Below are 15,525 nucleotides of genomic sequence, written 5' to 3' on the forward strand. Positions count from 1 at the left end.
GGTCCCAAGATGCAGGCAGGTTTTTCAGGAATCTTTTGCACTTTGCAATCAAAAAGAGCAATATAAATAAACACAACCTGAAAACTCTTCAAGAATGTTGTTACAATGGAAAAGTACACCTTCGACTGACGATGCAGAGATTTCTGTTTTTGGAATTAATCATAACATGGAACCTACAGTATTGATCATCAATGAAAATTACATTTTAACTTCATATTTGTACAACATATGGATAATAAAAAATAATTGCTTCCTGAGCACTGTGGTAATACTGGATACCATTTGGGTTATTAAAAAGGCATGCAAGAAAAACGTAAACATTTCCTTCTTATTGGACAGAATGTTCCCTGTAACATCAATTAGAAAAACCATTCGGAAAAGCAATCCATCTAAAATTTTAGGAGGTAAAAGCATTAAGGTTGCTAAATGTTATCCCATTGGCATACTTCGGAGTACAATTAGGAAGAAACTTTGTTCTAAAATAATTGTTCTCCAATTAAAAAAGTTGGAAAGGATTTCTTACTTAAGTCACTTTCTGAAATATCAGTTTTTATAAATTTCTTTCCATTTGGTTTCTAATTTTCCTTATCATTATAGTTATGTAAACAACAGTCTCAATTTTTAAATGTAGGTTTTTAAATCATAAATGCAACATGTAACTCTTGAGTGTTCTCAATGTATCATTGATTAAAATGATACTAATCAGTAAAAAATAGATATAAAACCTGGATAACAAAAATTTTAGATAATTAAAAAATGCAATAGATAACAAATTCCTTTGATAAGTGAATTTCATTTCACAATTATTTATTGTGATCATTGATTGATACACTGAATACATTTCAACTATTTTTGTTTTCTGTTTACCATTATTTTACTTAAAATTTTTTCTTCTTTTTTTGCTTTGTGCCAAATCGATAAATGTTTTTATTCCATTTTTAATTTTCCTCAGCTGATTTGGAGCCTCTACAGCATCTTTATCCTTGTTGTTGTTACCTTTATATTTTTAGCCTATGCAGCCATAAATTTTTATATAAAGTTTTAAGTTATTCTGTATTTCCAGCCTCCTACACACACACACACACACACACACACACACACTGAAGATTTTGGCATGATTTCGCTATCATGGAACAACTCCTGATCTTAATATTACTATTATTATATACAGTTTTAGATTTCCTATTTTTAGCATTAAAAAAGTTACTCGTTACAGTCAACGGTCAATTAAAATATATCCACATATTTTATCAATTTCTTTGCTCACCATTATTTTTTGCATGTAAGGTCTTCCCTTCCTGCCTGATATAAATTCTGGTTCTTACTATCTGTGAGATCTTAATCTCTTCCTACCTCAGTTTCCCCTCTGTAAAATGGGGTTAAAAAGTGTCTACCTCATAGGGTTGCTGTGAGAAAATATTTGATATATGTAAAGTGTTAGCTATTGTTATTATTAGGCTCAAGTTACACATTTAATTCACCACTCTCTGTCAGCTTGTCCTAGTGGTTTTGAGCATATCCCACCTGAATTTAGAAACCATCTCAAGAATAGATCTGATGCATTGAATACTAATAATGGAAGACTAGACGAGTTGTGGGATGATATCCAGGACATCATACATGAGGAAAGCAAAAGGTTATTGTCTTAGTTATCTAGTGCTGCTATAACAGAAATACCACAAGTGGATGGCTTTAACAAAAAGAAGTTTATTTTCTCACAGTAAAGTAGGCTAAAAGTCCAAATTCAGGGTGTCAGCTCCAGGGGATGGCTTTCTCTCTGTCAGCCTTCTCATCGACCTTCCCCCAGAGTAGGAGCTTCCCTGCACAGGGACCCCTGGTCAAAAGGATGCACTCTGCTCCTGGCACTGCTTTCTTGGTGGTATGAAGTCCCCCTTTTCTGCTTGCTTCCCTTTCCTTTTATCTCTTGAGAGATAAAAGGTGGTGCAGGCCACACCCCAGGGGAGCTCCCTTTACATTGGATCAGGGATGTGACCTGGGTAAGAGCGGTGTTACAATCCCACCCTAATCCTCTTTAACACAAAATTACCATCCCATAATGGAGGACAACCACAGAACACTGGGAATCGTGGCCAAACCAAGTTGACACATATTTTGGGAGGGACATAATTCAATCCATGACAGTTATTAAAAAGACAGGAAAGAAAGAAAAGACCAAAATGGATGTCAGAAGAGACTCTGAAACTTGCTTTTGAGTGTTGAGTAGTTAAAGCAAGTGGAAGAAAAGATGAAGTAAAAGAACTGAACAGCAGATTTCAAAGAGCAGCTCAAGAGCTCCACATAAACCAGAGACTACATCAGCCTGAGACCAGAAGAACTAGATGGTGCCTGGCTACAACCGATGACTGCCCTGACACGCAACACAACAGAGAACCCCTGAGGGAGCAGGAGAGCAGTGGGACGCAGACCCCAAATTCTCATAAAAAGACCAGACTTAATGGTCTGACTGAGACTAGAAGGACCCTGGTGGTCATGGCCCCCAGACCTTCTGTTGGCCCAGGACAGGAACCATTCCCGAAGCCAACTCTTCAGACAGGGATTGGACAATGGAATAGAAAAAGATGCTGGTGAAGAATGAGCTTCTTGGATCAAGTAGACACTTGAGATTATGTTAGCATCTCCTATCTGGAGGGGAGATGAGAGGGAAGAAGGGGCTAGAAGCTGGTGGAATGGACACAAAAAGAGAGAGTGGAGGGAAGGAGTGGGCTGTCTTATTAGGAGGAGAGCAATTAGGAGTATATAGCAAGGTGTATATAAATTTTTGTATGAGAGACTGACTTGATTTGTGAACTTTCACTTAAAGCACAATAAAAATTAAAAAAAAAAAAAAAGCAGCTCAAGGAGACAAAGTAAAGTATTATAATGACATGTGCAAAGACCTGGAATTAGGAAATCAAAAGAGAAGAACACGCTCAGCATTTCTCAAACTGAAAGAACTGAAGAAAAAATTCAAGCCTCAAGTTGCAATAGTCAAGGATTCTATGGGCGAAATATTGAATGGCACAGGAAGCATCAAAAGAAGATGGAAGGAACACACGGAATCACTGCACCAAAAAGAATTGGTTGACATTCAACCATTTCAGGAGGTAGCATATGATCAGGAACTGATGGTACTGAAGGAAGAAGTCCAACCTGCACTAAAGGCATTGGCAAAAAACAAGGCTCCAGAAATTGACGGAATACCAATCGAGATGTTTCAATAAACGACGTAATGCTGGAAATGCTTGCTCGTCTATGCCAAGAAATTTGAAAGACAGCTACCTCGCACTCGGCTGGAAGAAATCCATATTTGTGCCCATTCCAAAAAAAGGTGATCCAACAGAATGCAGAAATTATGAAAACGATATCGTTCATATTACACTCAAGGAAATTTTGCTAAAGATAATTCTAAAACAGTTGCAGTGGTACATCCACAGAGAACTGCCAGGAATTCAGGCTGGATTCAGAAGAGGACGTGGAACCAGGCATGTCATTGCTGATGTCAGATGGATTCTGGCTGAGAACAGGGAATACCAGAAAGATGTTTACCTGTGTTTTATTGACTATGCAAAGGCCTTCCACTGAGTGAATCATAACATATTATGCATACCATTGTGAAGAATGGGAATTCCAGAACACTCAATTGTGTTCATGTGGAACCTGAACATAAATCAAGAGGCAGTCATTCGAACAGAACAAGGGGCTCCTGCATGGTTTAAAATCAAGAAAGGTGTGCATCAGGGTTGTATACTTTCACCAAATTTATTCAATCTGTACTCTGAGCTAATAATTAAAAAAAAGCTGGACTATATGAAGAAGAACAGGGCATCAAGATTTGGAGGAGGACTCATTAACAGCCTGCAATATGCAGATGACACAGCCTTGCTTGCTGAAAGTGAAGAGGACTTGAAGCACTTACTGATAAAGATCAAAGACCACAGCCTTCAGTATGGATTACAGTTCAACTTAAAGAATACAAAAATCCTGCCAAGTGGACCAATAAGCAACATCATGATAAATGCAGGAAGTGTTGAAGTTGTGAAGGATTTCATTTTACTTGGGTCCATAATCAATGCCCATGGAAGCAGCAGTCAAGAAATCAAACAATGTATTGCATTGGGCAAATCTGCTGCAGAAGACATCTTTAAACTGTTAAAAAGCAAAATTGTCACTTTGAGGACTAAGGTGCACCTGACCCAAGCCATAGTATTTTCAATCACCTCATATGCATGTGAAAGCTAAACAATGAATAAGGAAGAATTGCTGCCTTTGAATTGTGGTGTTGGCAAAGAATATTGAATATACCATGGACTGGCAGAAGAACGGACAAATCTGTCTTGGAAGAAGTACAGCCAGAATGCTCCCAGAGGTGAGGATGTTGAGACTTTGTGTTACAAACTTTGGATATGTTATTAGGAGGGACCAGTTCCTGGGAAGGGACATCGTGCTTGGTAAAACAGAGGATCAGCAAAAAAGAAGAAGACCCTCAACCGGAATGATTGACACAGTGACTGCAATAATGGGCTCAAACGTAGCGAGGACTGTGAGGATGGTGCGGGATTGGGCAGTGTTTGCTTCTGTTGTACACAGAGTCACTATGGGTCAGAACCGCCTCAATGGTAGCTAACAGTACCAACAAATGCCTCTAACGGATCTGTGATGGTCTGTGAGGGGCGAACTTCCCAGGCATGAGCTATCTTTATTTTGCCTGTCTTTTGAATGATAGCTTAGTATTGGTATGATAATCTAGCTAGATTTAAAATTACTTTTCTTTGGCAGATTGAATAATTATTTCACCTATTAATGCTGTTGTTCTTCTGTAGGTAGCCTGTCTTTTCTCTCTGGTGGTTTTTAAGATTGTTCTATTTTCCCTTAATGTTTTACACATTCCCTACAATGTGGGTTTATTTTTACTTGTGTTGCTTGGAATTTTCTGTGAACTTTTAGTTTGAGGGTATATATTTTCAATTCTTGGAAACTCTCAGCCATTTTCTCTTTAAATTGTGCTTCTCTGTCTTCCTCTTTCATCTGTTTTTTTCCCTGGAACGCCTATTGATTTATTCTGGAACCTCACGCTTTACTTCTGAGTTTTTGTCTCTCTGTTGGATTCTGTGGACTTCCTCAGCACTGTTTTCCAATTCTCTCTTTGGCTGATTCCAGCCTAGACTTTATCCCATCTACTGAGATTCTTAATTTCAATGAATTTTTTTTCAGTTCCCAAATTTCTAGTTAGTTCTTCTCCATGTCTAGTTATTCTCGAGGATATTCATTTTTAGTTATTTTCTGCAAATAACTGCTCAATTGTGTAAATAGTCACACTTAAGAGATGATGTAAGGAAAATGAAAAAATTCAGGATGTTGACTGAAAAAATTCAGGATGTTCACCTTTCCAAGAGGGTGAATGCTTTAAATTCTTTCCATCTTATTTTTGTTATAAGATTCATAAATTAAGTGCCTATTTTATGTAAAAATCATTTCACTACAGTGATAAAGATTCTTAAAGTGTTTTATCTTCTGTGTAGTTTCCTAGTTCATCAAACTCAGGGAGTCAACTATCTCTCTGCATCAGTCATACGTACACTGCACACACATTCCCAGGGAAATTAACCTGAAAGGTAATAGGAATGTAAGCATACAGTCACTTATTTTGCTTCTCATTCGGATTTCTTCTTGGGATGTTCAACAGGCCCAGGTTATTTGCATGGTCATAGGGGACAGTAGTTAGTAGCTCCATGGATTCAGGACGCTACTGGCATAGCCACAATTTGCTTTAGAAAGGACCTGAGACTCACTCTCCTAGCCAAAGGAGCCCACCTTGCAGAGAGTCAGAAGGAATGTGAGGGAATATTTTTCTTACCGAGAGGCAGTTGGCACCGAAGCATTTACTCGATGGTCCCTCTCAATTTGCAGAATATAGCCAGTTGTCCCGGATGCGCTCTGTTTTTCCCAAGGGTGCAGTGGCTTCAAGTTAGAACATCTTGTGAATTCTGTTTCATCAGGGGCTCAGACTAAAAGTGACCATTTTATGTCAAAGGGTCCCAAAGTCCTCAAAAGTTATGTGCCTAAAGGATGACCCCTCATCTAAAGACCAGCCTCCTCTAAAGAGCTTGACTGGGCTGAATCTCAAATCCAATATTGATTCTAACTAAACGTGCAGTGAGGTTGGTTAGAGTTACTGAACAATGGGCAAGGGAGGCCTTAGTTTTCAACTTTTAAGATTGATATTAGATGCATAAGTGATTTTATTTTCAGCAAATATTTAGTTTCTGATATGGTCCAAATATTTTTCTAGGAATGACTGTAGCTATTGTGTATCTTTATGTTTTTATAAAAATGCATGTGTATTATGACTTTAACCCTAATTACTGCCTTACAGTATGGGTCTGCAACCTTTCCAACTTGAAATGTGAGAACCACTGTGCAGGAAAATTTTCTGTTCCTTAGCAGGTCCCTGTAACCTCAAATTCAGGGTCAAGTACCATGTGAAGTAAGTTTCTTGTTGACTAACTGTGGAATCATGGAGTTTCAGAACTGGATGAGAACATGGATATTAACCCTCTGATTTTTATAGAAAAAGTAACAAAGCACCCATAAGGTCAAGATCAAACAGTTAGTGAATATCAGGCATAGGATTAGAATTTAAGTCTCCTAATTTCTGGCCTAATGTCCATGAATTCAGAAGGGTCTATGAATAAATATGAGCATTAGATTCATTCAAAAACCACCCAAGAAATCTCTATACTTTTAAATAAGCCTATTATTTTTTTATTAGTAATATAAAAATTGTTACTTCTGACATGTTATAAACAAAATCAACAATCTCATGTACCCATTATGAGGTACTTAAGAACTTTGTTTTGAGGGCTTTGAAAGGCTGAGGAAGATAGCCAAAGGAGCTATCTACAACTGGGCAGGTTTCCCAGATAGCCCCAGAAGGAAAAAAGAATCAACAGATTAATAAATCAGAGTTCTTTTAATAGTTCTTCTATGATGTCTAATTGTTAATGTAAGACCCTATAACTTCATCACAAGGGATAGCACTGTGGTTGAAAATGTTGACTAAACTTGGATTCTTTCTCGATACTATAATTCAAACAAGCCCCTGGTACTTAAATGAAGAGAAACTGCGAAATTTTAAGTTAATAGTATATACCACATTCAAAATCACAAAAATTCTACAGTCTCCCCCTCATTATCACAGGGAATATATTTTTGAGTCTCTACTGTGTATCAGGCAATCTCACTTAATCCTTCTAACAACCCAATGTGGTAGATTTTATAATCAATACCATCTCCATTTTATAAACCATTTTATAAGCTGAGGTTGTGACAAGTTAGGTAGCTTGCTTGAGATCATTCAGCCAGTGACAGCAGGACTGGGATGTGTACTCAGTCTCTCTGACTCCAGAGCTTAGCTCTAAACCACTATGATATATAAGCTCTATTTTGTTACAGGTGGGGATGGGAGTTGATGAAAGAAACTATTTCTACATTCCCAGTGTCTAGAACTGTGCCTGGCATCTAATGGTGTTTACTAAAGATTTCTTGGATACACAAATTAATAAATTTACAAGGGTAAAATGGACTGTCTAAATCTACAAACGGGCTTGTAAGGCTCCTATCAAATTTACAAGGTATGCATGACTCAAGAAAGGTTTTCAAACAAGTCTTTACTGTGACTTTGTTAGTCTCAACTGAATTACTTCAAAGGTGTCACAATGTCTCTTGATCTGCAGAGGAGCCACTGAGCTGTCCAGTGTTTATTCTCTGCTGTGCTGTTTAGTTGTAAACTGGCGGAGATGCTGTATAGTAAGACATATTTTATCCCTGAAAAACAAACTCAGGGAGTAAGTCTTTTTCAGGTCTCACTGCTCTTCAGTGTCTCTTAACGAACTATCAAGAAGTATATGCTGAATGGGAGACTTACACCTAAGTACAGTCTCTGGTGTCTGCCTGAGCTGGAAGCCAGGCTCTGCCCCTTGTCAGCTGTGTGACACTGGTAAAATTATCTATGCCTCAGTTTCCTCCTTCAGAAAATGCTGTGTGCCCCCTAGGGTTGTTGTGAGAACTAAACAAGTTAGTTTGTATAAGGACCCTGGTGTGTTGTTGTCGTTGCTTGGTATGTTGTTGTTTTTGTTGTTGTGTGCCGTCAAGTCAACCCGGCTCATAGCTACCCTACAGGACAGAGTAGAACTGCCCCATAGGGTTTCCAAGGGTGTAATCTTTACAGAAGCATATCTCTGGGTCTTTTCAGCAGCGGATCGCCAGGTCTTTGCTCCTGCGAAGCCACTAGTGGGTTGAAGCCACTGGTGGGTTTGAACCACCAACCTTTTGGTTAGCAGACACCAGGGTTCCTAGAACTTAGTATATATTAAAAACAAAACAAAAAAAACCAAGCCTGTTGCCATCGAGCTGATCCTGACTCATAGAGACTCTATTAAGACAGAGTAGAATTGCCCTGTGGAGTTTCCAAGGAGCTTGGTATAACGCCCAATAAATAGTACATAATCAATAAATGTTAACTACTATTGCATCAAACACATATTATTTCCTTCAATGTATGGAAATAAACTTTATTCTTTCATCAGAAAACAGGCTTTGAGTACCCTTCTCCATGTGCCAACTTCTACTCCATGCACAGAGGATGGAGAAACAACAAAGTCCCTGCTCTCTTGAGCTTCACATTCTAGAAGGAGACTCAAAAAATAAACAAATAAAAAAAGATGCACTATGTGCCAGGTAGTGAAAAGCGGCTCAAAGAAGAAAGGTAAGAGGAAGTAGGGAAAGGGCAGGGAAAGATCACTTTCCACAGCGTATCAGAGAAGTCCTGTGAGGAGCAGAGGCCTGAAGGGAGCGAGGCAGGGAGTCATGTGGACATGAGGTCTAACGTAGAACTGTGCCTAGCATATTAATTTAAAAAAAAAAAAAAAAAAGCCAGGAGACAAGGAAGCAGAATGGATGAGGAAGAAGAGTGGTAGGAGATAGAGCCAGGGACGTAGAAGAGGGCAGCCAGCTCCTGCAGGAGCTTGTAGGCCATGGTGAAGACTGTGGAACTTATCCCATGAGATGGGAATCATTAGTGGAATTTGAGCAGAGGGTGGACATGATTTGACATGTTCAAGAAGAAACATTAGGACTGTTGTGCAGATATTTGACTGCAAAGGGGCAAGGGTGAGAGCCAGAAGACCTGTTAGGAGACTGTTGAAGTGGTCTAGATGAGAGATGATGGAGATTAAGACCAGGACGGTGGCAGGAGTGGAGATAACTTGTGGTCAGATTCTGGATACATTTTTTAAGGCAGAGCTGACATGATTTGCTTTGGGCTGGATGTCAAGTGTGAGTGAGAGGAATCAAGAATGACTCCAATGTTTTTGTACCAAGGTATTGGTAGATTAACTCTGCCATTTTTTCTGTGATGGAGAACACTGAAGAGAGAGAAGGGAGCAGATTTAGAGATGGAATCAAGAGTTTTGCTTTGGACACGTTAAGTTGGAGATATTTATTAGACCTCAAAAGGGAGATGTGGTTTGGTGATTGAACAGAGACCAGGGTCCTAGAGATAAGGTATTTCTCTTTTCCCTTGTACATCCCCTATGCAATGCTTTTGTAAAATCCCTTGTGTCAGTATTGACTTTAATTGACTCTGCCTTAGTTATTAAGGACAAACTGCTAATTTACTGACACTCATTTAGCTGTATCTGACGACTTGTTCCTTAAGACATGGCTTCTTACTTTTCTGAATCTTTGTCTTTGCTATTTCCTCCTTCTGGATTCCCTCTCCTCACCTGTCCACCTGGGAAATACCTTTTCAAGATTCAAGAGATGGCATTACCTCCTCCTTGAACCTTCTCCTGAATCACTTAGGCAAACTTGAGACTATATTCATCTTCCTCCTTTTTTTGGATGCTTCTTCCCTTCCTTTCCTCTTCTTTCTAATTTTCTTTCTAGGAAATACAAAGTTTCATTTTTTCTCTTTGTTATATATACATATGCAATTTGAGTCATACCAAAAATAGTAAATCAGATAGGAAAAAAACACCTAAAATCCCAGAGTATGATGGTTAACTGGCTTTCTACACTTGGCTAGACTTAAACACACAAAATGACATATTTTATAAAATAAATTTTTGTAACTCATAATATAGCCTCCTTCTTTAAGTCCATAGAATGCCTTGAAGATCTTTTAATGTCGATCAGTATAGCTGACTATGACTCATTTTCACACTTGCTTATTTAATTATTTAATGGAATATGCTTTATTTATCCATTCCCCCACTGATGGCTTTCAGTTGTTTTTACTTTGATAAATAACATAAAGACTTATATATAGCTTTACATGGGTCTTTTTAATGGGTGCATATTTTTCATTATTTAGGTATAATACAATTTATTTAACTAATCCCTAATTGAGGAATACTTAAGTTGTTTTCAGTCACATCACACATTCACACACATACACACACACACACACACACACCAATTGAGTGGACAGAAGGAAAGAAAGAAGAAAAAATGCAGGAAAAGTGATACTGACTGGCTTACATAATTGAGACTTCTGGGGTGTCCCTGGATCCAGGACAGAAATAGTGTCATCAGAACTCCTTCCATTTCTTGCCTCCATTTTCCTCTGGGTTGCATTTTTAAGCAGACTTTAACCAGGATAAGCTTGCCCCCAGGCAGCTCAAGGCTTATTTGATCCTTACCTCCCATGATTCCTGGAGGAGAAAGTAGCCCTTTTCTTATAAAAAAAAAAAAATAGTTTCTTATAGTTCTAGCAAAATTCCCAGAGAGCTTTAATTGGACCAGCCTGAGCCCATGCCTACCTTGAATCAATCACCACAGTTAAGGAGAACATGGTCTGGGTAACCAACATGCCCTTGGAGCCAGGAAAGGTTCAGCTCTCTCCCTGACCTCCCCCAAACTTCATAAATTGAGAATGCAGGTAGGATGGTTTTGATAAAGGTACGGAGGGGTTCCGTTAACAGAGGGCATGGGAATAGTTATTTAGAAGCTAACCCTCCCCCATATTAATATATAATTAAGGTATATTAAGATAGTTTTGTTTTTTTTTTTAAGCCAGTGCATTTGTGGGAAAAATAAGTTCTTCATGACTACAAATCTCTATAACACCTACCTGTTAGGAGGCAGCTATGGTTTAGAACTGTAACCAACATATGCCATACTGTTTCTGCTTTAAGGTTGGAAGATTCCTGCCTCTTGCCAATCAAACTTGTCTTCTTGTCTCTTTGCAACCATCTGTCAGTTACTCATCCATGGATGGGGAGCAGAGTCGGATCAGTGAACCTCCACTGTCCTGGGCAGCATTACTTCATCTCTGTGCCGAGTCTGTACCTTATGGCAGCTGAAGTATTACAGACTTCTTCCTTCTCCCATCCTAGGGATTTTCTTTAACGGACAATAGGCAGGAGTGGAAACTCTTTGAAGAAACAAAGAGCCACGCAACCCAAAGCTGAGACCTTTGCTTTGAACCTCATGCGAAATAACTAATACACTAATATACTGGTCCTAAAATCATTGCATCGCAATCTGTCTTATTTTCTGACCTCACCAAAAGCCAACGGACAACTCAGAGGCATGGCTTAACCAAGGTATGTGGATGTCCTGGTGGACATCCATTAACTATTTGGTGGCCCTTGAAATCACTTTGTTTGGCATTTACTCAAAGGAGAAACTGAGGGTAGTGGAGGAGGCTAGGTCAGTAGTAGCAGTCTTCTCCACAGTTCCAAACTTGCATACCCCACTTAGTAAGACAAAACCCCTGAGATAACAGAACATACTCTTCTTAGAAGGCAGTTTGCCAACCATGTACCTTTGCTGGAAAGTGACTGCTGCGTCGCTCAAACCACAGCCCACCACTACCAGAAACCAAACCGGTTACTGTTGAGTCAGCTCTGACTCATGGTGGCCTCATTTGTGGCACAGTAGAACTGTGATCCATAGGGTACTCAGTGACTATGACTTTTGGAAGTAGATTGCTGGGATGCACCTCTGGATAGATTCAAGCCACCAACCTTTTGGTTAGTATGTAAGCTCTTAACCGTTTGTATCACCCAGAGACTCCTCGCCCAATACCACACCAGGCAGATAATCAAAGTGTTTCTTCGGAACCTGGTCAGTACTCCCCCATGGAGTTCTAGTAAATACAGTGTTCTCCATTGTATCACACACTTAATTGAGTCATCTTGGATCCTGCACAGCTCAAAGGACTGAAGAGAAATTTCAGGGAGCTGACATTAACCAAGTGGGTAATTTAACTTTGGAGCAAAGTGGCTTAATTCAGATTCATGTGAACCAGGGTTTAGTGACATCAAGAAGAGAAGAATGAAATGTGATGGAGGGTAGAGGCTTAGAGGAAGAATGGTGAAGGGAGAGACAGTGTGCCATTAAAAACAAAATAAAACATTGACTATTAATATTTTCAAACCCTTTCACCTGTGGAACCTTTCATTCAAAGGAAATCTTACTCCAATTTGAAAAAGAAGGAGCTTAGGTCAAGGAGGGGCCAAGATCCAGAGGCCGGCTTCTTCCTCTCCTCACCAGACAACAGCTCCTGAGGCCCCTCCCAGGGAATTCTCAGGGCTCAACACAGCTTAAAAACTGCTGATCAAGACTGTCTACTAGAGTAAAAGTGAAGAGTGCGGTTTGCTCAGAGACAAACTGATGACCTAGGCTTTGTTCCAATGTTAAAAATGGAGAGTGCAGCTAAGGAGCAGGCACTACCAAACCATTAAACAGAAACCTTTGGACGAGTTTTCATCAGACAATGGAACTGATGCTTCGTGCTCTTAAACTATTATATGTTAGTATTTTTACCTTTTGAATGACACACGTAGGATTTAAAGCTTTCTTCAATATTGGGTACAATTTTAACTAAGTTTGAGTTAATTCTTTTTCTTCAAGTACCATTAGTTTTAACTTTTACAGACCTTTTCCTAGTCTTCCCTCAAACTCAGGCCAATCGAGAGCCGACTGTGCTTTCCCTTGTGTTAGCCTGTTGTATTATTCACATTTTCTTCTCATGGCTGGATTGTTAACCTCCCTTCAGGAAGAAAATATTTCTTTTCAACTATGCACCCCTTGTACCTAGCACAGGACAAAGAGTCAATAAATATTTGCTGAATAGATGACTCCAGCAGAGACAGAATGGCTATGCAGCCCCTGTAACAGCACCACCACCACAAAGGGGAACCTAGACAATATGAAGATATATAAGACAGAGTTCGTGGACCTAATTTGAGTGCCAGTTATGTAAACTCTTTAAGTCTTCATATTTTGTCTGTAAAACGGAAGAAATAATATGATAAAGTTACATTTTCTCAGGCATGTAATTTTAAGTACCTTAAAACCCTTACAACATCATCCATGAAGGTAAAGTACACATGGTTTGGTTCATTCCTCTACCACATCCTGTACCATCTCAATGATCTTTGAGATGCTTGAGCCCATTGTTGAGGCTATTGTGTCAATTCATCTCATCGAGGGTTTTCCTTATTTTCACTGACCCTTTACTTCACCAACCATGTTTTTTTCTAGCAGTTGATCTTTCCTGATGATGTGTCCAAAGTAGGGAAGATGAAGTCTCACCATCCTCCCTTCTAGGAAGCATTCCAGTTATTTTCTTCTAAGTCTGATTTGTTCATTCTTCTGAAAGTCCAGGGTATATTCAATATTATTTGCAACACCACAGTTGAAATGCATCAATTCTTTTCTGTCTTCTTTTTTCATTGTCCAGCTTTTGCATGCATATGAGGTGATATACAGCTAGCTAGCTAGTTAGATAGCTAGCTAGCTAAATAGATAGATAGGTAGACAATGTTGTTGTTAGATGCCATAAATCAATTCAGACTACAGCAACCCCATGTATGCAGAGTAGAACTGCTCTATAGGGTTTTCAAGGCTGATCCCCAGGCCTGTCTTCCAACGAGGCTGTAGGTGGGTTTGAACCCCCAGCCTTTCAGCTAGTAGTTGAGCACTTAACCGTTTGCACCTCCTAGGGATAAATATACATGTAAATCATACACACACACATACATACACACACACGCAAACCAAAAACACACTGCCGTCAAATCGTTTCCAACTCATAGTGACCCTATAGCACAGAGTAGAACTGCACCATAGGGTTACCAAGGCTGTAAATCCTTATGGAAACAGATTGCTACATCTTTCTCCCTTGGAGCAGCAGGTGGGTTCGAACCTCTGACCTTTTGGTAGGAGCTGAGTGCTTTAACCACTGCATCTCCACGACACTTCACACGTATATATACGTATATATGTATATGTATACACACACATTTTTTTTTTTTTAACAAACTGATGACATAAAGTTGAATTCATGTATGTTAAAGGCACATTTAAGGTAAGTCTGATTTTTATATCACACACACGCACATATATATATTAACAAACTGATGGACTATAGTTGAATCCATGTATGTTAAAGGCACATTTAAGGCAAGTCTGATTCACATATCTCTTCGGGTTGGGATTTTCAAGTTGGGTACCTGGCACAGCAGTGACACATGGCAGTGGGTGCACAATGCATGTGGGTCCCTTGCCCTTCCTGACAGGAAGCACAGTACAGTGAGAAAAGCTGTGAGAGGCTGGCTCTGCCCTGTCCCCTGTTCCTCCGCCCTTGCCTCTCCAAGTCAATTTATAGAGTACCTCACACCACTGAGAAACAGGATTTTGAAAAATAAATCACATCTTACTATGGTTTTCTTACACTGCATTACAAATACTTTCTGCAGAATGGCAGCACAGTATTACTCTCCTCAGGGCTTACTCTTCTGGACTGGTCACAACTCCTTTTCCAGTTTCGTAACTTTCTGTAAACTGTGTACCATTTCTCTTTCATTTACACAGCCTGCCCACACAGTTACAGAGTTCCGTCACGGCCACGCCCTGTGTTAGGTCCAAAGACAGATAAAACATAGTGGGAGATAGACAAGTAAAAAGACAGTTACAATACAGTGTGATAATACAAGTGCCAAGAGAGAGAAATGCCCTTGGTTCTCAGATTGCGAGAAGGTGACTAACCCAGAATGGGGATTAGGGAAGCATAGTCAAAGACAGCTTTCCAGAAGAATAACTCCTGAGCTGAAATTGGGCATGTCCTCTCTAAATACTGCAGAAACAGACTTCTGTTAAAATGAGATCTGGGTACAAGGCAATAATTTGTTTCCTAGAAATGCAGACTCTTGAAATTAGAAGGAATTTTGGAAACCTAGTTACCAGCTCCTTCGATAGTGTGTGCCCTGGGATGGCTCCACCACTTTAAGCTCGAGAGCTTTCCACGAAAGAGCATTGGTGGCAAAGTGGTTAAAGCATTCAGGGGCTCATGCCTTGGTTTCCTTGCCAATGAAATGAGAATAGTAATAGTACCTGGGATAGACTAAATTTTCAATGTATGTTGGCCATTAAAATTATATCCTATGATGAACCTCTGAAATAACTGCCCTGAGATAATCTTTAAGCCTTAAACTAAAAATATCCCCTGAAGTCTTC

Source organism: Loxodonta africana, chromosome 5 (assembly GCF_030014295.1).
Source record: "Loxodonta africana isolate mLoxAfr1 chromosome 5, mLoxAfr1.hap2, whole genome shotgun sequence".
NCBI lineage: Eukaryota > Metazoa > Chordata > Mammalia > Proboscidea > Elephantidae > Loxodonta > Loxodonta africana.